The 21,795-nt window shown below is 54.7% G+C and overlaps 1 protein-coding gene across 1 annotated transcript in view; it reads left to right on the top strand.

Moving 5' to 3' along the window:
• KCNN3 (potassium calcium-activated channel subfamily N member 3) overlaps positions 1-21,795 on the top strand; it is a 163,790-nt gene that overhangs the window by 2,068 nt on the left and 139,927 nt on the right. The window lies entirely within an intron of this gene.

Below are 21,795 nucleotides of genomic sequence, written 5' to 3'. Positions count from 1 at the left end.
AGGCGGCTCCTGGGAGCCTGCACCCCCAGCTCAGCCCCAGTTCTCCCCTCCCACCCCTACTCCTTCTCTTGGGATAAATAAAGATGAGTGTATGTGTGCGCCCAGATGGAGAGCGGCAGGCACCGGCTTTAGGGGGAGCTGGCCCCACTGCTCCAGCCTCCTAGTGCAGCCCCAAGATGGAGGAGGGGGCTTCCCTCCCACAGGGAATGGAGATGGAGGAAGGTGGGTTTCTGTCCCTGCTCTGCTTGCAGAGGAGACCTCCTGCTGTGGGCTGGAAGGCTTGGAGACCTGGGGAATCACTGGACAAGTGGCTTTTTTTCCCGTTGTACCCCTCACCCCAATGTGTTGGGGGGTGTGTGTACATGTATGCGTATGCCTGCTTGTTGCTTGGATTTCTCTATTTGTCATTTTGGGCAGGGGGTGGCTGGGCGGGCTGGCCGGCAGATAGCTGGGAGGGGTTCAGCTGTTGGAGGTTTCAAATAGAGCTTGTTTCAGGCAGGGCACAGCTGCTGCGAGACTGTCACATTCCTTGTTGAAATCCAGCCGCAAAAACCTAGGAGGTGCCGATCGGATTTCCCCCATTGCCAGCATCTCGCTGTAACCGGGGATGGGCGGACTTGCCCGCCCTGGAAACGGGTGGGGTAGACCTGTCAAGACAACCTAAATAGCCAAGACCCAGACTTCCAGGCAGAGGGTCCTCCAGGGACCCGGCTGCTCTAAGGGGATTGCCCCAGTCGAGGGCAGCACCTGGAAGCTGCCCTAGTCTAAATAGCTCAAGGATGAGCCCCTCCGTGAGCAGAAGCGAGTGGGGTTTCCCCTGGAATCGCAGCTCACTTAGTCATTCCCTGTAATGAGCCTCTGAGTCTGCGGGTCCTTCTGCTCGCTGCCTTCTCGGAACCGCCTCTCCTGCTGGGCACTCCGGGAGATGGGGCTGGCAGCCTTGGCAGGGCTGCCAGCTGCCCTGGTCACAGCCATAGCTCTCTCCAGTCACCCTCTGCGGGGACCAGGGGCCCTCGCTGGGGGAAACTGATGAAGGCCCAAGTGCTGGGGGGTGGTGAGGGCAAGACCAGCACCTCTTCTTTCAGTGACACTGTGGTCGGGGCTCTTGAGGAAACGGCTCTTCCCAGCGACAGTGGCTGTGCACAGACTCCAGTGTGGGATCCACGCACATTTGTCTCAATGTGAGGAGAGGCTCCCACTGGGCAGGAGCCACTCCTGATGGAGAACTCCGGGAAGGGGGCTTTCCCAGAGCTGGGGCAGGCAGACTTCCAGTGAATGGAAAGTGAGGCCACCTGAGGTGCTTGGCTTCCCCCATTTCTAAACTGACGACCCTCTGGCTGATGGCAGCACAGAGAGGGCGGCAGCTGAGAATGTCCTGCTTGTCTCAGCTGGTGCACCGGCCTCAGTGCACCTTGGGGCCGGTATCATGATAAGCAGGGCTCACTGAAATCTGCCTACCTACTCACCCATCCTTCCACCTGTCCATCCATGTTTGGAGTCATTCATAAAACACGTGTTTTCTGGGTGCCACCTATGGGCCAGGTCCTGTGGACACAGCGGGGCCAAGGCAGATATCCCTTCCTCTCCTGGAGGAAAATAGGATCATTTCAAAGAATTGGACCAAAGTTGGGATCCCAGCTTTGCCATTTCCAGTTGTGTGATCCTAGACAAGTCGTGTAGGTTTCTTTCTTTTCTCTCCCCACCCCCTAGTTTTTTTCTTTTCTCCCCACCCCCAGTTTTTTTCTTTTCTTTCTACCAGAGATTGATACCGAAGGTCATGCAGCTTTTTCGAGCATGGTTCCCCTGCTGTCAAGTGGGGAGAATTAAATTAGATAAGTGCCTGCTCCCATATAGTGCCTGCTCAACAAATGGTATCTATAGTGATTGTTATTGATGATGATGATAAGAGGAAAAGAGATGTCTTTTTCCCTCTGTTATCTAACTCTGGCTCTAGAATTAGCTGGGGCCTTAACAGATGGGGAACTAAGACTTGTCAATGGAGTGAGAAGTATCTTGAAGGGAAGAAGTTCTGAGAAGGGGTTGGGTCTGACCGGAGACCACCTTTAATCATGGATCCGTTGTAGGGGCAGGTGAGCGTCTGTTTCCCAGTCTTACGGAGGAAATGGACTCTATTTGTGGCAGAAGGGTTTGGGTTAGAAGGAAGAGTCACCACCTGGAAGAACTCAGAGACATTCACTGGACCCTGGGGAGGGATGGGTGACTCCCTCTTTTGCTGGAAAGCTTTGTGTGTCTGGTTGCTTTGCTGGCCCGTCTGGAGGCAGGAGGATGGACAGGATGACCTCAGGGACCCTAGTCAGATTGGGTAATTCTGCCCTGACAGTGGCAGTTTCCACTCAAAGGCTCCTGGGAGGGGACGCACTTTTTTTCTCCAAGTGATTGAAGATTTACTAACCCTGTGCCTGAGCTACTGCTTTCTGAAGTTCTCTGCTTTTTTTCCACGGGGTTGTGGCCTTCCTATTCACCTGTCTGTGGCTGATGCCTGTTACTGGGGAAGGGACTCACCACGAAGGCCTGGGTCTCTCGGAAAGGAACATGCATATGCCCTGAGCATGTTCAAAATTAATGCAAACAGAGCCAGCGCCGGGAGGTTGAGCAATGGGGACAGAACGATCCCCAGCTCCCACCCTCACGGTAGGCGCTGACACTGGGAGGAAGCTCTGCTAGGAGGCTTCGCTGGAGCAGGGGGTGGGGCGAGCTCAGATAAGAGCAGAGCTGCTTTTTATTATGCCAGGGCCAGGAGAGCAAATGCCGGAGATGCCCGACATGGCCCTTATAGGCTCCTAAAAGTCCTGGGCTCCCCCTGAACTGAATGAGGAGTCCGGGTTTCTTTTCTTTTCTTTTTTAAAATAGGTGTATTTACTCTCTGAATGCTCAGACACCATGGCAAGGCCAGGTCTAGAGATCTTGTTGAGAAATCTTGGTGACACTGTCCCTCTCTACCTCTCAGTGCCTGTCAAGGTCAGAGCAGTGAGCATCTGGGGAGTGGTTCCTGGTGTTTGTGTGTACGCCTAGCGCTGGTTTGGGGCAAACCCAGTTGGTTGCCTTAAGCTGCCTGCTGTGCTCTCTTCACTGGGTCCAGGGAGAGTTAGGGATGGGGGCCTGGCCTGCCCTCCCCTCCTCCCCAGGCTTGGACTTTAGCACCCTCACCCTGCCATTGTGTTGGTGGCTGAGCTGGCAAGTCACCAGTGGCCCTTGTTTCCCAGGGACCGCAGGCGTCGGGCCGGGGGTGGTCTCAGGGGACGCTGGAAAACGCTGGTGCAGCAAGGCAGCTCTTCTTCCCTAGCAGCCGTACACCTCAAACCACTCCCACCCCCAGCCTGAAACTAGTCTGCGTTTCACCTCCCAGGCAGAGCCGGTCCCCTGCGCCCTCATGCCTGGCTCTTGCCCCCTGGCTCCTCCCCGCTGCCCCTGCCTGGCCCTGTGGGAGTAACGCAGGCCATGAGAGGGGCCTCGGTGGGAAGGCACCTACCCGGTTACCCCATCTGCTTCCGTGGGTGGCTTCTTTTCTCACCTCTTCCTTTTCAGATCTTTACTCTTCCTTTTTCAGATCACCTTGTGGGAAGCCACCCCGGTGGCACAGGCTTCTCTGCATGTCCAGGGGAGCCTGGTCCCCTGGCCATTCACTCTTCAAAGAGAATGGTGTCCCTTAGGCCAACGTGTTGCCTGTCTATTTGCTGACCTCACGGAGGTCAGCGCGCTCGCCCCCAGCTTCCAGCCCAAATGACTGAGCAGTATCACTGGTCCCAGGTCCTCTGCTCTCTGCCCTCCCTGCTCACGGAGGTCTTGTCTGCAGGCAGCAGCAGCCTGGGCTTGGCTGGGCAACTATCTCTGCACCTTCTGCTCAGACCCAGGTGCTGCTTTGGGACAGGTTGTTGGCTGTCAGAGGATGTCCTGATGTTTTCGAGGAGGTGCTTCAGGGCACTGGTGTCGTGGTTTCAGGCATGATGGGAAAGTAGGAACAGGACAGACCCCCTTTCTGTCCCTTTCTGTGGACCCCCTGTGGGATGACCCGTAGGACAGAGTTGCAGAAGGCAGCAGAATGTGTATAAACGATTTGGCTACAGGCAGGAGCCTGAGAGCCAGCTGTGAAGGGTCCCAGCCACACATTTTATCTTCATAGGTCACACTGAGTCTGTTGTCCCCGAGCAGGGCGAGCTTTGGCAGTGTGAAAACAGGCCCTTCCACCCCCCACCCCCATTGGTGGTGACTTTATTTATAATCTTTGTGGACAGTCTGCAAATGAGTCAAACATTTGTAGCCCACAGGGGGGACAGCTAACTTTTTGTATATACTTATCCTTTGAGTGTCATCACCCTATTTATAACTGTCCTGGGGGAAAGACTTCATAACACATCCGGACTTCCCTTCCCCGCGGGCGGTGTTACCGGGCGCTTGGGCACTGGCATAACGGCTGGGGCATTTATCTCCTGCACACACTAATTAGAAAGCTATTTTATGGCCTTGTGTTTCGGGAAGGGAGCTTTCGGGAAGGGAGATCTGTGAGGCCATGGTCAAAAGATCTGCTTTTAAAAAAATAAGGTAAAGAAAATCAAGATAAAAAGAAACTTGAGTAACCTCTGTAGTGAATCTGAGGCCTGGATGGAAATATAAAATCAGAATAGAGATCTTCCGTTCTGTTGCAGTTATTCGTAAAGCGCATTTGGGGTGGAAAACGAGTGTGTGTGGGGGGTTGTGAGGGGCAGCTGCATATTGATGAGATGCCACTTTACTCAGCTCAGTGACAGGCACGCCAGCATGTTCCTGTGGAGCTGTTTTTCTTCTCTTTCTTTCAAAACCCCAAAGGGAGAGCGAGAAAGCAAGCCACCTATTCCTCTTTAAATAATGAGGGTGGGGAATTCTAAGACTGTGCTGTTCTCTAGAGCTGTAGGGAGGAAAATTCTAGTATCTTTTCTTCTGGTGAGGAAAGTTGGGAGGAGGCTAATGGGTTTTTAGGTGCCCCCTGCCCCCACCCTGTCATTCCACCCCCAGGAGCTCAGCTGGAGTCTGAGGGAAGGGAGGACAGAGGGCTGGGGGCAGGGACTGCACTGCTTTGCGCTTGTGAATGTTGCTGAGTGACAGGAGGGGGAGAGGCAAGCACTGTGTATCGAGCACTGGGCTGACTTGCACCTGAGAGTCCTAGAAGTAGGTGGTGGTCATGGCTCCTTTGTTAGGAGCTGACGCTACTGGTGGTGGCACTGAGATCAAACCCCGGGGCTGCTGGACTCTCAAGTTCACGGCCCTTCCCTTGCTTGCTGCTGCTGGATAAATCGCTTCTGTTCTTAAAAGAGACAAATCAAGTTTATGGACCTGAGACCCATGATGCAAAATGCTGGGATGGGAGGAACTGTACCCAGAGCTGGGCAGGAAGGGCTTGATGGAGGCTGGGAGAGACCAGTGCTGGTGCAAAGAGAAGACGGTGTTTGAGGGGCAGCCAGGGCAAGGCCCCCGGGGCGGCCTGGGTTCAGGGTGAGATTGTGGACAGGCCCCGGACAGTCTTGAGATGCCTCCACACTGCGGGGCTGGTGATACTGCCCGAGGGGTGATACTGGGGGAGTCTCAGGCTGTGAGGGGGAAGGTGTGGGGATTTCAGAGAAAATGACAGCCCCATCCTGCAAAGGCCTGGGCTGGTCCTGGCTCCTGCCTCATCCCTCAGCACCCCAGCCTCCACCCCTAGGGAACAAGCAGACCCCAGACCTGACTCACACTCCACACGTGGTCCTCCCACCTCTCTCACCCTGCCTTGCTCTGGGCTCCTTCCTGGCTGTGTGGCTACGTGTTGGGGCGGGACACACGGCCCCTCATCTCACATCACCAGGTATTTTCATGCCTGCTGTCCCTCACGGTCCCCATGATGGCCCCAGGACTCATCACAACCAACTGTGTTCACGGATGAGAAAACTGAGCGGCAGAGGCAGAGTTTTATGACTTCCTCCAGGCAGTCACAGGGTTGAGCCATTTATTACAGGCGCCCGTCTCAGGAGAGATGGTTCTAGAAGGAGGGCTCAGGTTCTAGAAGGAGGGCTCAGGTTCTAGAAGGAGGGGTCAGGTGCACTGCTGGTTTCTCTCTTCCGAATCCCACCACAAACCTCAGCTGGGGATTTGAGTGAGGGGGCCACTAAGGGCTTCTCTATTCCTGGGTCTAGAATTTTCTTCATTCTTCAGTCTCATTTTTCCCCTTCCCTGCCTGTGCCTCAGGCCGTCGTTCAGCTCTGTGAGCGGCAGTTAGTGCTGAAGAACGTGCTGTCTCTGCTTTGAAGGAGCCCCGAGGAGGTGCTTCCCCTCTTGCTTCCAGCTTATTGTGTGATCTTTGTCAAGTCCCTTCACCTCTCTGGGCTTCTGTTTCTCTAGTTTAAAAATAAAAGCTGAACTCTCTTCCTGCTCCGAGGCTTTGTAATCTGATTCCAGATCACGCTCCATCACAGAGAGGAACAAGCCATAGTCCTCAAACTCATGTTTTTGGGGGGCGTCAGGCGTGAGCCCAGACAACACTGGTGCAGCTGGCTGCGGTTTATGGTGTTGGCGCTTGGGAGCACTGGGGAGGGAGACAGTCACTCAGGCTGGGGACATTGGGGAGACTCCCGGAAGGATTGGACAAGCCAGGATGGGAGGGTCCTGGGCAGAGAGTGCAGGGAATGGAGCTGGGCGTGCAGGACAACTCGAGGTTCCTGCCAGGTGGTGTGCACAGGGGCAGGTAGGGAGGCAGGAGGGGGCTGGGAAAGGTGCTGGGACTGCCCCATCCCGAGAGGATCTGGGCAGGGAGTGAGATGCTCATGTTAAGCGCGAGGGCACGGTGACAGATTTAATATTTAGTTAGTATTGTGGTTGCCAGGGGCTCAGACTTCTGCACACTTAGCGCTGAAGACCTGATGTTCTTCCTTTCTCGGAGGTGATCATAACTAGCATGGGCAGCCTGGCGCCGGGGTAGTTAAGGACTTGGCGTCTGGGTTCAAATCCCTGCTCGGCAGCATAACAGTGGTGGGTCCTCAGGGAGTTTACTGAACTCGGAGGCTGTGTCCTCAGATGTTAAGAGGGAATCACGGCTCCTACTTGTTGCATAGTACCTGGCACGGAGCCACCACACGTTGACCTTGGGTATCTGTCAACTGTTGCTCTTATTAGAGTGGTTGTTGGGCGATGCCACCCGGAGGACCGAGACTGGAGGGACAGGAGTGCGTGCCACCCCTCCATACTCTGAAGGTGGCTATAGAGGAGATGGTGTCCTTGCTGGGAGAGCATCTGAGGAATGTGCCCCCTTTCTCACACAATCAAATGGCCTCACCTTGGTGACGGGCTACCCAGTCACGTTCTGGGTGGGTCTCAGTGGGTGACCCTGCATAAGTGAGAGGGAAGTGGGCTGCTCCCTGGAAGGCAGGGCTGTCGTGGTGGCCTGGGCTGGGCTTCTGGAGCCTTCTTACCCCATGGGGCCCAGTTGTTCTACACTCAGTGGCAGCAATCTGTGGCCTGGGCATGGCTCGCTGGGTGTGGACATGCAGATCAGACAGGTGGAGAGAGAACAAAAATAAACCCGTGGGGCCAGGCCAGAGGCTGGGAGGCCTGGAGAAAGGTCAGGGGGACACATGATGACCAGGCAGAAAGAGGCTGAGAGAGCAGGGCTGCGGGGAGAGGGCCAACCAGGAGGCAGGCCTGGGACAGGGGAGAGAGGAAGTGCTACAGCTTGCCTGATGTGTCGTCAACAGAACACAATTTTCCCTTCAAGACTGGAGTCAGGGTGCTTTCTGTAATAGAATTCAAAAGGTTCTTTCTGTCCCCTTCACCCTGCATAGAGCGCCAGGGCTGCGGCAGTTGCTGACGTCCCCAGCCAGGTGCCAAGGGGCACCAGGAGCAGCTGGGCAGGGGAGGGACGTGCCAGGGGACCAGGGCTGGCCCTGTGTTGGAAGCCATGTTTTTTTTCACAAGGCCTGGTTGCAAGGTAACCAGAGTTGTATTCTGAGCAGAGCCTTGGTGATACTAAATGAACAACATGCAAATGATGTGTGAAATAATATGCAAATTGGCATCTGTTATTTTTGAGTCAGCTTGCTGGGCATTTTTCTTAAAGGACAGGAGTGGTGCTTAGTGTCAAGTGAACAGGGAAACTGGCTTACAGGACACTCCTCATGGGCAGAAGGGGCTAGTGCCTGTCCCTTGGAGCTCACAGGCATGGGCCTGCCAGCCGGCATCTATAAGGACAGTCGTTTGGTGTTTAGCGTCAGGTTAAAGATGGAGAAGCCTGTAAGGTGGGTGCCTTGCCCAGGCTCACCCAGCAAGTATGGGGAGGATACAGGTGATCTCCTGACCAACCTGAGCCACCACTCCTTGCTGGCCTGTAGGTGGCTCTGAATGGAAGGCGGCCCTGTGGGTGCTAACTCTGACCCACCCCTTACTGCTGGTTTGCCTCAAGGCCTGTGACTCAAACTCTCTGAGCCTCAGTTTCCCCATTTGTAAATGGGGATCACGACATTCACTAGCCCGATGAGAATTAGACTCGATGATGGTTGTGGAAGTAGCCAGCTGTTGGCCAGCACACCGCCCTCTGTTTGAGCCGACACCTGCCTGCATCTTCCTGAAGTTCCACGAGCAGGATCTTTACAGAGCATTTTTTCCCTTTTGAGAATATTTCTGATTTTTAACAAATTGGGGTTTAGCTATTTTCTTTCTTTTCCAGTTTCCAGTGGGGAAGATGTTGGCTCCCACACGTGGGAATGCCTGGAGCCCCTGTCCTGGGTGAAGTTACCTTCTCCCACAGTGAGGGCTTGGGCCAGGCACGTTGCCTTGGGTTGGGCCACTGCCTTTGGAGAGCTCAGAGCTGGATGGCATTGGTGGATGGTCCAGGAGAGGCCTCTTCAGGGGTAGCTGGTGGCCTGGTGTGGCACCATACCTACCCTGAATGGCCAAGCTCCATGGAGCAGCCGGGTGTGCCAGCCTGGGTGGACATGGCCCCTACACAGCCGTCCCACCCCTATGAGACAGGCAGGGCAGGGACTGTCCTCTTCCTTAGATGACCCCAAGACCACTCAGCATTGTACATGGCAAAGGTGCAGCTGGAATCCAGGCGTTCTGGGTTTTAGTCCTTCCTCTCTTTTTCTTTCTCCTGTCCCTCCATTAAACGTTTCCTGGATATTCACTGTGTGGCAGGCCCTGTTCTAAGTCCCAGGAGTGCAAAGGGTGTGTGTCCTCAAAGACTCACGGGGATTGCTCCTCAACCAAATGTATTGTTTGCCACCAACTCTTCCTGGAAGAGCTCAGGCTTTTAGCACGGATCTGGGTTCAATTCTTGGCTATTTGGCTGTGTGGCCTTGAGCGACCTCTTAATCTGGAATGTGGGATTTGAATTCCTCTCACTGAGGATGGAGGTGGAGGAGTCGATGGGGGACAAACCTGGCACCCAGGGGGCTCTCGTCCAGGCTGCTCAATGGTGGGTTTTGCCTTGTTTGTTTCCTCCGAGAGCTCAGTGGCCTGGGATCATGCGAGGTCCTTCACAGCTGGGCCCACGGTTCCCGGCCCCTCCCGCTCTGGGCTGGACCTGGTGTTAGGTTCTGCCAAGATGCTTTCCCGGCTCCCGAGGAGTGATGGTGCTGAGCCGGGTGGGAGGTCATTTTGGCAGAAGCCACCAGATTGGGTCCATGCTGTGTGCCAGCGATGGAAAGATCCCTCAAGAGTGAAATGAAATTGATGCAAGCCCAGAGCAAGCCTGGGATGGAGGTTGAGTCATGAGGGTTTCCTCGTGGGCGGATGGGATCATATATAATGCTTCTGTCCGCAGCAGCTTGGGAGAATGCGCTACTCTCATAAAATGGGAATTTCTTTTCATTCCACAAAAACGACTCCAAAGCAACATCAGGTTTTATTCAGGAGTGAAGGGGGACAGATGGGGGAGGTGAGGAGCATGAATATTTATTAAGGTCCTACTATGCTTTTATACACCTCATCTCATTCAATCCTCACAACATCCCTGTGAAGTGGATATAATTACCCCTGTTTTACAGGTGACAGCCCTGTGGCTCAGAGAGGTTAAGTGACTTGCCCAGGGTCTCACAGGTAGAAAGTGCTGTAGTTAGGATTTGAACCCGGGAGAGTGTCCCTGAAGCTCATGCCCTGTGCAGCAGGTGTGCCTTTGCAGGTCACACCCTGGACTGGGCTCGTTCAAGCTCTCCTGAACCTCTCCCCCTCCCCACCCACCCTTCCCGGTGCCCCCGCACCCAGAGCCCCAGGGGGATCAGTGCTCACGGAGGGGTTTGGGGGAGAGGCAGGTCTGGGAGGGGATGCTGTCAGTTTAGACAGAGGTTTGTTGGATCCCCAGGAGCTGTGCTGGGCTCTGGGCTGTGGCAAGTCTCCCATGGGCCATCCACAGCACACGCTTTGGTGCCCTCATCCCAGCTCTGTGGCTTCCCAGCTGAGCAACCTCATTGAGAACATTGACCTCTGTGAGTCTCAGTGTCCAGGTCTGTACATGGGGATGACGATGCTTTCTCCCCCTGGGGACGTGTGTCATGGAGCGAGACAAGGGCACCCCCAGGTGTTCTGATTGGCTCTGGGGGTTCAGCACTGAGCAGACGAGAAGCTCACAGGCTGGTGGGCCAGGCAGGCTTTGAGTGCAATGACGGGCATGATGTGAGTTTTAAAGGCGACAAAACCACACACACGTGGCCTGGATTTGACCCACAGGTCTGTGACTGGATCTCCCATTCCTTCTGTTTCCTGCCCTCTTTTCCTGGAGGTCCATCTTGCCTTCTCTCCTTTCATCTACCCACGTGTCTGTCTCCCAGGCCGCCCCCTGCTTCTTCTGTGTGGAGATAGGACAGGCTCTATCCTGGAGGTGGGGACAGGCCTTAACACTGGACAGAGCTGGGCTTCCGTGCTGGCTCTGTCACTTACTGGCTGTGTGGCTTTGATTCGCAGTCTCCTTGGGGGTTCATCATCACCCGATTGCTGGGGCTGCTGTGAGGCCTAAGTGAGACGTGCTGTTCACAGAGCGTGCGGCATGGTTTTTGGCTCGTGCTGAGCACTCACGGAAGGGCAGCTGAGTGTGTGGGTGAAGAGAAAAGCCCTGAACCAGGCACGGGGAAGCCTGGTTTCTGGGCCTCTGTTTTGTCATCCGGAGAATGGGAGAAGTGAGCTTGCGGAGGACGATTCCTCCCCTGGCTGTCCTCGTCCTCGTCCTGGGAGGGTCGTGAGGATGGGTGGTCTGAGGGAGTGGACCTGAGGAGAGCTGGGATACTCCTCCCCAGCTGCTCCTCCACGGGTGCAGGTTGGGAGGGTGGGCTGGGAGGGAGCTTTTATCTTCCTGCCCCACAAGTGAAAACCTGTGAAGGCATTGTGGCTAAGTGGATTTGCTCACTATTGGGAGACAGCTGAGAGACAGGCCCTTCTGGCCAGCCGCCCTCCTGCAGGCCAGCCCTTGGCGTGAGGCCTGTTTGTCTCCTGAACCCTCCTAGCAGCGGGGATTTAATTACTATAATGTAAGTAGCCATGGCTCAAGGCCTTCTGGTGGAGGGGAAACAGATTTGTCTTCTCACTGGGAGAATAAAAGTCGATGGAAAGGAAAGCAATGTACCTTCCTGTAGGGTATCCAAGGCTGTTGGGATAACGAGGAGTTTTCCTGGGGGTGTGGAGAGGAGCAGGGCCTCAGTAGGGGGAGACAATGTGTCTGATTCGAGGCCCCTTGGCACTTGCTTTCGCCTTCTGGGGGATGACTCAGCTAAGCTGCCTCTGTTGCCCCCAATGATCCTGCTAACAGATCAACTTGCCATTCAACAGCCATCGTCAAGCACCTACTATGTGCTAGGCACGTGAAACTTCCAGCTAAGTATGGCACCTAGGCAGAAAAATAGGTGGTTTTATTCATTCAACAAGTAGTTACTGAATGCCTATTATGTGCCACTATGTCGTTGGAGGCTCAGGGATATACGGGGATACATTGCGTAATGTGGATACGTTCTGGGACACTGTTGTTAGGTGACGTCGGCATTCTGCAAGCGTGACTGACCGCACTTACACACACCCAGATGGTGTAGCCCGCTACACACCCAGGCTGCATGGCACAGCCTATTGCTCCTAGGCTACAAACCTGTACAGCATTTACTATACTGAATACTGTAGGTATTCGTAACACAATGGCAAGTACTTGTGTTTCTAAGCATATCTAAACATAGGAAAGGTACAGCAAAAATATGGTATAAAAGATGAAAATCGTCATACTTGTATAGGGCACTTACTACTAATGCAGCTTGCAGACCTGAAAGTTGCTCTGGGTGAGAAAGTGTGAATATGAAAGCCTAAGGCATTACTGCACACCACTGTAGATTTTATAAATAGTGTGCTTAGGCTAAATTTATAGAAAATTTAGCCTAAATTTATAAAGAAAATTTTTCTTCAATAACAAATTAACCTTAGCTTACCGTAACTTTTTTACCGTACAAAGTTTTTAGACTCTTTTTTTTTTTTGAGACAGAGTCTCGCTTTGTTGCCCAGGCTAGAGTGAGTGCCGTGGCGTCAGCCTAGCTCACAGCAACCTCAAACTCCTGGCTCAAGCAATCCTCCTGCCTCAGCCTCCCAAGTAGCTGGGACTACAGGCATTCGCCACCATGCCCGGCTAATTTTTTGTATATATATTAGTTGGCCAATTAATTTCTTTCTATTTATAGTAGAGACGGGGTCTCGCTGTTGCTCAGGCTGGTTTTGAACTCCTGACCTCGAGCAATCCGCCCGCCTCGGCCTCCCAGAGAGCTAGGATTACAGGCGTGAGCCACCGCGCCCGGCCAAAATTAACATTTAAAAGAGTAGACTTACATACCCAAGTTATTGCAAACATACTTAAAAATTTTGCAACAAGGCCGGGCGCGGTGGCTCACGCCTGTAATCCTAGCACTCTGGGAGGCCGAGGCGGGAGGATCGCTCAAGGTCAGGAGTTCGAAACCAGCCTGAGCAAGAGTGAGACCTCGTCTCTACTATAAATAAAAAAAGAAATTAATTGGCCAACTAATATACATAGAAAAAAATTAGCTGGGCATGGTGGTGCATGCCTGTAGTCCCAGCTACTCGGGAGGCTGAGGCAGGAGGATCACTTGAGCCCAGGAGTTTGAGGTTGCTGTGAGCTAGGCTGACGCCATGGCACTCACTCTAGCCTGGGCAACAAAGCGAGACTCTGTCTCAAAAAAAAAAAAAATTTTTTTTTGCAATAAATGAATGGAGCATTGGTTTTCATATTTAAATTAATTAAAAGGAAATGGATTTAAAAATCCAGTTGCACTAGCCACATTGCAGGAGCTCAGTGCCTAGTATCTGCTGTATTAGACAGCTCAGGCCTGGAGCAGCAAGGAGGCCCATGGCAAGGCTCTGTAGACCATTGTGATTAGTTTGGCTGTTTTTTTTTTTTTTTTTTTTTTTTTGAGACAGGGTCTTGCTCTCTCTTGCCCAGGCCAGAGTGCAGTAGAGTCATGATAGCTCACTGCAACCTCAAACTCCTGGGCTCAAGTGATCCTCCTGCCTCAGCCTCCCGAGTAGCTGGGTCTATAGGTGTGTACTGCCATACCCAGCTAATTCTTCTATTTTTTTGTAGAGATGGGGTCTCACTATGTTCCTCAGGTTGGTTGCAAACTCCTGGCCTCAAGCCATCTTCCTGCCTCCCAAAGGGCTAGGATTACAGATATGAGCCACTTCACCTAGCCAAGAGTTTGGCTTCTACCCTGGGTGAGATGGGAGTAGGTGGAGGGCTTAGAGTAGAGAAGTGACAAAATCTGAATTACATTTTCATGAGATTACTCTGGCTGCAGAGTTGGGAACAGAGAGGGAAGCCCTATTAAGAAGCTGCGGTGACAGCCCAGGTGAGGTTGGTGATGGTTTGGGCCTAGGTGGGAGCAGTGAGATGGTAAAAAGTGGCTGAGTCTGTGGCATCTTTGGAAGGAAGGCATTCCTGAAGGACTGGATGAAGGGTCATGGTGGGCAGGAGGCAGTGGGGGGAGAGAAAAGGCAGTCAAGGATAAGGCCAAGACTTTTGGCCCAAGCTACTGGAAGGTGGAATTTCTGGGAACTGAATGGAGAAAACCGTGGGAAAAGCAGTTTTGGGGGGGAGACAGGGAGCTTGTGATTGGACTTGGTCGGTTTGAGGAGTGTCAGTTTCAACATAACGTGGGCAGCACTTGCCCCAGAGGCTATGGAGGTTGCAGGCTGGCACCTGAGGCTGTGGAAGGCTTCTGCCTGGGCCCCTGCCCCATGAGGATGGCCAGTCTTGCATTCCAGATGTCAGTTCATGGCATGGCTGGCCTTGTTTTTGAAAAATTCAGCCAAGTTATCTGTGCCTCCAGCACCATTGGTTTCCATTCCCTCGAGGTCCCTGGGAGTTGCTAGGGTCTTTCTGAGTCAGTCCACATTTCAAGGTCAAGTCTCAAGGCTGACCCCAGAAGAGTCTGATGAATAAAAAGAGTCATAAATGATCAGAAGCTCCCAGCATGGCTGGGAAGGCTGATTTTATGGAAAGTTACTGAAAGAATATAAAACTCTGAAGATACTCAGTTCTAATTTTCTAGCACTTTTTTTTTTTTTTTTTTGAGACAGAGTCTCACTTTGTTGCCCAGGCTAGAGTGAGTGCCATGGCGTCAGCCTAGCTCACAGCAACCTCAGACTCCTGGGCTCAAGTGATCCTACTGCCTCAGCCTCCCGAGTAGCTGGGACTACAGGCATGTGCCACCATGCCCGGCTAATTTTTTCTATATATATTAGTTGGCCAATTAATTTCTTTCTATTTTTAGTAGAGACGGGGTCTGGCTCTTGCTCAGGCTGGTTTCGAACTCCTGACCTTGAGCAATCCTTCTGCCTTGGCCTCCCATAGTGCTAGGATTACAGGTGTGAGCCACTGCGCCTGGCCTTCTAGCACTTTCAACTCCACAGGGATGTGGGTGGTGGTGGGGATTAAGGAGCCTGGAGAGGTGGAATGAGCTCTTCAAGGTCTCTGGGCTGGGGAAGGTGAGGACTAGATCTTGGGAACCCCCAGCGTCACATGCAGCACCCATGTCACTGAGTGTCCAAAGCCCACAGAGGGCCCAGGACCATTCAGGGAAGGCACCGGTTTCCTTTGAGATTGCGAGGATAGTGGCCTAGAGTCCTCTCCCAGTCCTAACTAGCATCTGATGCTGGGACCTAGGCTTGGAGGTGAGGGTCTTGGGACTGTAGACCAAGGACACCCCACCCGGGCAGCCTAGGCCTGCTGGAAACAGGCCTTCTCACCTGGGTTCAAAGCCAGAGCCTGGCCCTCGTTGGCTGTGTGATGTCAGTGATTGAATCTTTGAGTCCGTTTGCGCATCTGTTATGGCGGTGACGGCGCCTGCCTTGCAGGTGTTTTGTGACGTGATGTGAATGAAGGACCTCAGTGCGGCGACTGACGCTTAGTCAGTGCTGGCTCTGGGTGAATGTTGATTCCCTGCGTTTGTCCAACATAAGGAATGCCTGTGGGCCTGCCAGCTGTGCCCCCAGAGAGGAGGCAGGTGGGACAGAGGAAGCCCCGGAAGTGGCAGGGGCTGGGTGTGCCCGAGGAGCAGCCCAAGCCGGGGAGGAAGAGGCACCTGGCAGGACGGGAGGAGGCGGAACAGCGGGGAGGTGCCCTCCCTTTCCTGAGACCTGGGATCCAGCTGTGCCTTCAGATTGGGGCTTCTCAACTGGGGCGATTTTGTTCCTTAGAGAACATTTAGCAATGTCTGGTGACATTTTTCGCTGTCACAGCTAGGGGAGGTATGTTATTACAGGCATCTAATGTGTAGAGGCCAGGAATGCCCCCTACAACCAAGAATTCCCTGGGCCGAAGTGTGAATGGCATGAGGTTGAGAAGCCCTGCTTCGGATGACTCATCCTCGCGGGCTTTTTACGAGGACACACGAGCAACGGAGGCGACAGCTTTTCTCACGGCGGCGTGCCATTCCAGGTCTTCACCTTCCCTCGCCCTTTCCCAAGGGGGGTAGTAGCCTATGTCATCGAGGACTCTGGACCGACACAGCAGGCCTGAGTCCAAGTCCCGACCCCCCATGTCTCCGTGGAGTTTCCCCTTTGTTTCTAGTCTCCGTGTCTTTCTTCCTCGAAGGTCCCGTCTGCAGGCGGGGCAGTGGTGTCTGCGTCGCGTGGGGCTGGGGTGTGGACCGAGCGGGAGCCTATATGGGAGAAATGCTTAGTCAGCTGGCACGTGCCAGCACACAGGAGGTGGCAAGATGATTAACTTTCTAGCTCAGAACTGGATGATGACTTTAGGGGGTACTCCCCAGTCTCCCGACCACTCCTTGACCCCTGTGAGGCCACGTGGCTGTTCTCCCCGTCCTGCTCCATCTTAGTTCTTGTTTTGTGTCTCCTTGAACAGGTGGAGCTAAAGTCTCCATTTGGGGAAGATGGAATTTGCAGGGAAATGCAGGGCTATTATTTCTGTGCTGTGTGAGTGGGAGACAGAGCCGGTTGAGTGGCAGATTTGCTGGCAGGGGGAGAAACAGCTGAGTGTGCCAGCCTGGGCATCGCTAGAATCCTTTCGAGGTGAGTGGGCCAGGATTCCCCAGTGGCCACTTGGGAAAGCCAGCCTGTGTTCTGAGCTCAGGACCAGCCCCAGGGAGAGACGGGCTTGCTGGCGGGGAAAGATCTGTACCAATATATTGAAGCTCTGACAACGTCCTGCCAGGCAGATGTTCATGGACGCCTGCTCTGTGGCAGGCGCTGGCCCTGGGATGTTGGGGTCCAGAGATGGACCATACACAGTGGAGGGGTGTTCAGGCTGTTAGAGCTCCGAGGCAAGGCAGACCCGTGCTAAGTGCGCTAAAGAGGCTCAGCATCACGTTAAAGGCATGCCTGCGAATATTAATGTCTGGAGGCTTCTTAGAAGAAGTGGGGGTTGAGCTGGGTTTTGAAGGAAGGTAGGACTTAATGAGGCAACAGGGAAAGAGTATTCTGAGTGGAAGGAACAGTAGGGGCAGAGGCCCAAAGTTGGAAAGTGCCCAATGTTCACAGTGGGGGGACAAAGGAGATAAGTTTCTCTGGATGCCCTGGGAAGAGAAGATTAGCAAGGGACACGGAGCCTCCTGCTTATGGGGGCTTTGCACACCAGGCTGGGGAGTTTGCGCTTTTGACTAAAGGCACAGGGAGCAATGGAAGGTCTTTGAGCAGAGCAGTGGTGTGATCAAGCCATGGCATGGAGAATGGATTATAGAAGGAGGAAGCTGGAAGCAGTGTCATTGCACTAGTTCTAGAGAAGTGAAGGCCTGAGCCAGGCTGGGGGCAGTGGGAAGGGAAGATACGGGAGCGAGGGGCTTTGGGGAGGCGGCATGTTGGATTTTGCATTTCTCCCCGCGTTATGTCTGGGGTGTGTGTGAGGGTCTGAGTAGGTGCCGTGGTTGGTCACTTCACTGCTCTGCTCAAAGCCCAGCCCTTTCTTGGAGGGGAAGCAGCAAGCAGCCAGGCATCCTGCTGGTCCCACGGAGCAGGGTGGCGCAGTGCCCGCGCCAGCCGGCACCAGCCGCTGTGGCTGGGGGGCTCTCCTTCTGGAGCCAGTCAGTGCTGGCTCCTGGCCAGGCCCGAGGGAGATGGAATACACCCTCTTCCTGCCCGTTCTCAGAGCTACGGGAGGGATGGCAGCAGCGTGTTGCAGGCAGCTGCTCTCTTGGGTTCATGTCGTAGCTTCGGTCGTGACTGGCTGTGTGGTTGGGCAAGTCGCCTGGTCTCCCTGAACCTCAGTTTCTGCGTGTGAGAAGGGGGCGTAATGGTGCTCAGCCCTCGAGGGGGGTGTGGGAACATTACGTGTCATGTTCTCAGCTCAATTAAATGGCCGCCACTTTTAACTGGCAAGGTGTGGTGATGGACCGGATGTGACGGGTGGGGAGAGACAGACCCGTGCTGCTTTTTAAGGAGATAAAGACCTGGGATACAGTTAAGAGTTGAGATGGTGAGTTCTATCTTGGTCGTGTCTGCTTTGAGAGCCTGGGGAAAACCCCAGGAGGACACCCAGCAGAAATCTGGGGTCTCACAATCACGTGTTTTCATGTAAATCACCTTCACTATTCACCTTAAAATCAATTTTTCAGAACGCCGGCCTCCCTGCGGGCAACCCCAGTGTGGCGTGGGAGAGTGTGGCCAGCCCGGCCGCCAGCCTCGCTTGTGTCCTCGGTGACTCCCCTCGGTCCTCAGTGCCTCCCTCTGCGATGGCGTTTCCCAGAGGCTGGCTGGACGTCTGCCAGGCCCAGCCGGGTCCTGGCCCAGCTCAGGCTCCAGAGAGGAAAGAGCCCTGGATTTAGGACCAGTGACCTGATAGTCACCCTGGCTCTGCCCGCCCCTGTCAGTGTGACCTGGACAGATGTGCAGGCTCCCTGAGGGCAGTGGGGAGGGTGATGCTTCTGGGGTTGTCAGGAGGGTTCCAGGAGTTAAGGGACGTGAAAGCAGCAGAGGGTGCCTGGTGCACAGGCCCTGGCAGGTGTTTGGTGAACGCTCGAGGGCAGGCAGGGCGGGAAGCAGAGAGGGGCCTGCACTGGGGGATGCGTGAGGGGTCAGGCGGACCCAGCTCAACTCCTGGCTCTGCCGCCTACTAATAGGATGACTCTGAGCCCCGGCGCCCTCATCCGTCACCAGCACGGGGGTGGGGGGGTTGTGATGGGAGGCTGCGCCTGGGGGCTGCTCCAGTGCCCCCCTCACAGCGTAGTGATGGGTCGAGATGGATAAACAGCAGCAGGGCCACGCAGAACACTTCACAAACATTTATTCCTCCTTTAGTAAGTACAGTCAGTCCCCAAAGGGCAGTCCCCAAATGCCTTGATTACCCCCAACTGCGGCAGCACAGAGAGCAGTGGAGCTTCTGCAGGCCAGAGCTTTCTGTGCGCGTTTCGAGTATTCCTTTGCCTTCATCTCCTGAAGTGTGACCCAGCCCTATGGAGACGGGCTGCAGACACCTAATGGCAGTGGCGTACCAAGAGGCGGGGAAGCAGTCTGCGCAGGGTACAGGCAATGAGGTACACTGGGGTACGCTGTCTGTAGAGAATGTACAAAAATGAATAAAACCAATAAAAGTCTGTCTGCTTTTTATTATCACCATGTACCGGCACTAAACAAGGGCAGTGACAGAATGTTCCTCCTCTCGGGGGCACATGCTCCCGCCCGCCCTCCTTGGTACGCTGCTGCCCAGTGGGCCTCCAGAAGGCAGCCCGTGCCTGGGAACATCAGGAAGGACACTCATTGAGCGCTGGCAGAGGAGGCTGGAGGTGGTTTGGGGAATGAGCCTGTTTGTGATTGCAGTGGCATCGTGGATTTGGGGCTCAGGCGACCAGGGAGGAGAGGTGCCTCCCTGTGCAGTGAGCAGGGAGTGAGGCAGTGAGGAGCCGCAGGGAGTGGGCAGCTGTGGCTTGGCTGGGAGAGGCCTGGTCTAGGCCCTCTGGACCTGCCAGGAAGAGGGTGTGTTCTGTCTCCCTCGGGCCTGGCGGGAAGCCGGAGCTGAAGGGTACCAGAAGGAAAGCCCCCCAGCAAGGGCGGCTTGTGCCAGCTGGTGTTGGCTGGGATGGGCACCGTGCCACCCCACGCTCTGGGACTGGCAGGCGACTTGCCATCCTCCAAGGGGGGACTAGCCTCTTGGCTAGGGAAGGAAAGGAGCCAGGCCTGCCCTGTGGGCTTGGGGGCTGGCAGGGGTTTGGGGAAGGCAGGATCCACGTTTCTCCTGCCTGGATAACAAGCATGTGTGTGAGGATCAAAATGAGTGCTTTTTGGGGTTTCACTACCATTATTTAAACAGGTTTCGTTGCAGGAGTAGGGAAGGGGCCCATGTGGAAGGATTGTGGGAGCATCTGTCTCTGGATGGAGGCGGCTCAAGGGAGGTACAAGGGACTGAGGTGTGTCCTTGGGGCCCCAGGGCAGTGTGTGTGTGTCAGTGGGGGGCGTCTGGCAGTGTTTGGCCCCGTGCCAGCACAGCAAGGCCAGGTCCGTTTCGGAAGCCGACACCTCTGGCCCCTGCCACATCTGCGGCAAGTGTGCAGCGGCCTCGTGGGCCTCGGTGGTTCTGTGCGGCGGGGCCCCTGCAGGGAGAAGAGCAGAGACCTCCTGGGCTCCGAGGCGTGGGAGCCGCTCTTCTGGATCCCCTCCCAAAGGCAGGTGCGTCTGGTTCCATTCGGAGCCCTTTTGGAGCCAGTGAGGTGGCTGTCTGGGGTTCCTGGGGCTGAGCAGCCAGACTAGGCTTAGCCCAGAAGCACTTCCCAGAAACTGGTGGCACTGTCACAGTGTTGGCTGGCTGGATGCTGAGGAGTTGGCAGGATGGAGTGTAGGAATAGCAAATGGGTTTTTATCTGGCTGTCAACGCGGAACAATCGGTACCGGCTGCCAGAAGGGCTGTGTCAAGAAGGATTCTGAGGTGCTACCTGGGCTGGGCGGGAAAAGCGCCCCGACTGATCCGTGAGGTCTTTCCTGGGCAGGGCGGGATGGAGGGGCGGCCAGGCGCGTGCCGCCCCTGTGCAGTGGGAAGAACACAGACAGCCTAGGTTTGGTCTCGGGTGAGTGACTTTTACTTCTCTGGTCCCCAGTTTCCTCATCTCTAAGATGGGGTAAAAATGTTGCCCTTTTAACCTGGTAGGCCCGTTGTGGGGATTGAGCACGACAGCCGGATGAAAGCACTCTGTGAAATATGGAAAAGCGATACCAATACAGGGTCGGGTTTTGTTGTTATCGCATCACCCAGGAACCCGAAACGACTTCACGATAATAACGTCTGCGGTCCTGCCCCTCTGCCTCACTGAGGAGACCGTGGGGACAGACAGTGTGACAGACTTGGCTGACATGACCGACGTGTGACTGGTACGGAGCCCGGCACCCAGGCCTTTGGTACGCTCTTGGCCCAAGTGTCAACTAAGTGTTTGGTCACTCCACTTGTGTCACTGACTCTCTGCCCAGCTTTTTAGAGAATGGCTTTGTGTTTAATGAAAAGAGGACAGAAAATCTCTCTTTAGAACCTTATCTCTTACTCTCCATTAAAGGTAGCAAAATTGCTTTATGAAGTCTAAAAGCCTGACAAGAACACGTACTAATAATGCATGAATTATGCAAATATGTGTAGTCACTTGATTTGCATAATGGAGGGGTTGGAGGAGAGTTGGGGAGGGGAGAGAGTGGGGGGAGGGCGCCTGCCCAGATCTGTGTGTAATGGGGACACCCGGTGTTCCCACAGGACAGGTTCCCTTCCCCAAGCCCCTGTGGGCCCAAGGATGTGTTCCTCAGCCTTTCCCTGCTTGCGGTGTCTGTCCCCCTGTGGCCTGGCGGCAGGACCACCCCTCCAGCCTGCAGGGGCAGGCACTGAGGCAGGGCGCACGGCTCCGTGCCTGCCTCTCCTGTGGAACCGGCTTCATTAAATCTCATAGCCGCCCCTCCACGTACAGACAGCTTTCCCTGAGAAGTCCCCTGGGTCATTATTTCTCCAAACGTCTGTCTTGCTGAGGCGTTGGACTGCGTTAAGTGCCGTCTGGAATCGTAACTATTGCCAAGTGCCTTTTTCTCGGGTTCTATGGGAAGAAAGGGCGAGAAGGTGTCTGGAGGCGAGAACTCCCCACCCTCCCTGCCTGCTTCCTCTCTGGGCGTTTCTGACCGCTGCTTTGAAGGGTGCCAGCCGCTGGCTGTAAGGGCCCTCCTGTGTCGCCCTCCCAGCTTCCCCGAGCCCTTGCTGAGGTTGGGACTGGAGCACTTGAGGCCTGAACCCAGTGGCCTGGAAGCCGGGGGAAGTGGGGCACTCGGCTGAAGGGGTGCTGGGAACCAGTTGTGGGGGTTGGGCAGCCACAGGGAAGGCGGAGC

The sequence above is a fragment of the Microcebus murinus genome, chromosome 2, assembly GCF_040939455.1.
Source record: "Microcebus murinus isolate Inina chromosome 2, M.murinus_Inina_mat1.0, whole genome shotgun sequence".
Lineage (NCBI taxonomy): Eukaryota > Metazoa > Chordata > Mammalia > Primates > Cheirogaleidae > Microcebus > Microcebus murinus.
Note: the sequence above shows the minus strand (reverse complement) of the source record. Positions and strands in the feature narration are given on the sequence as shown.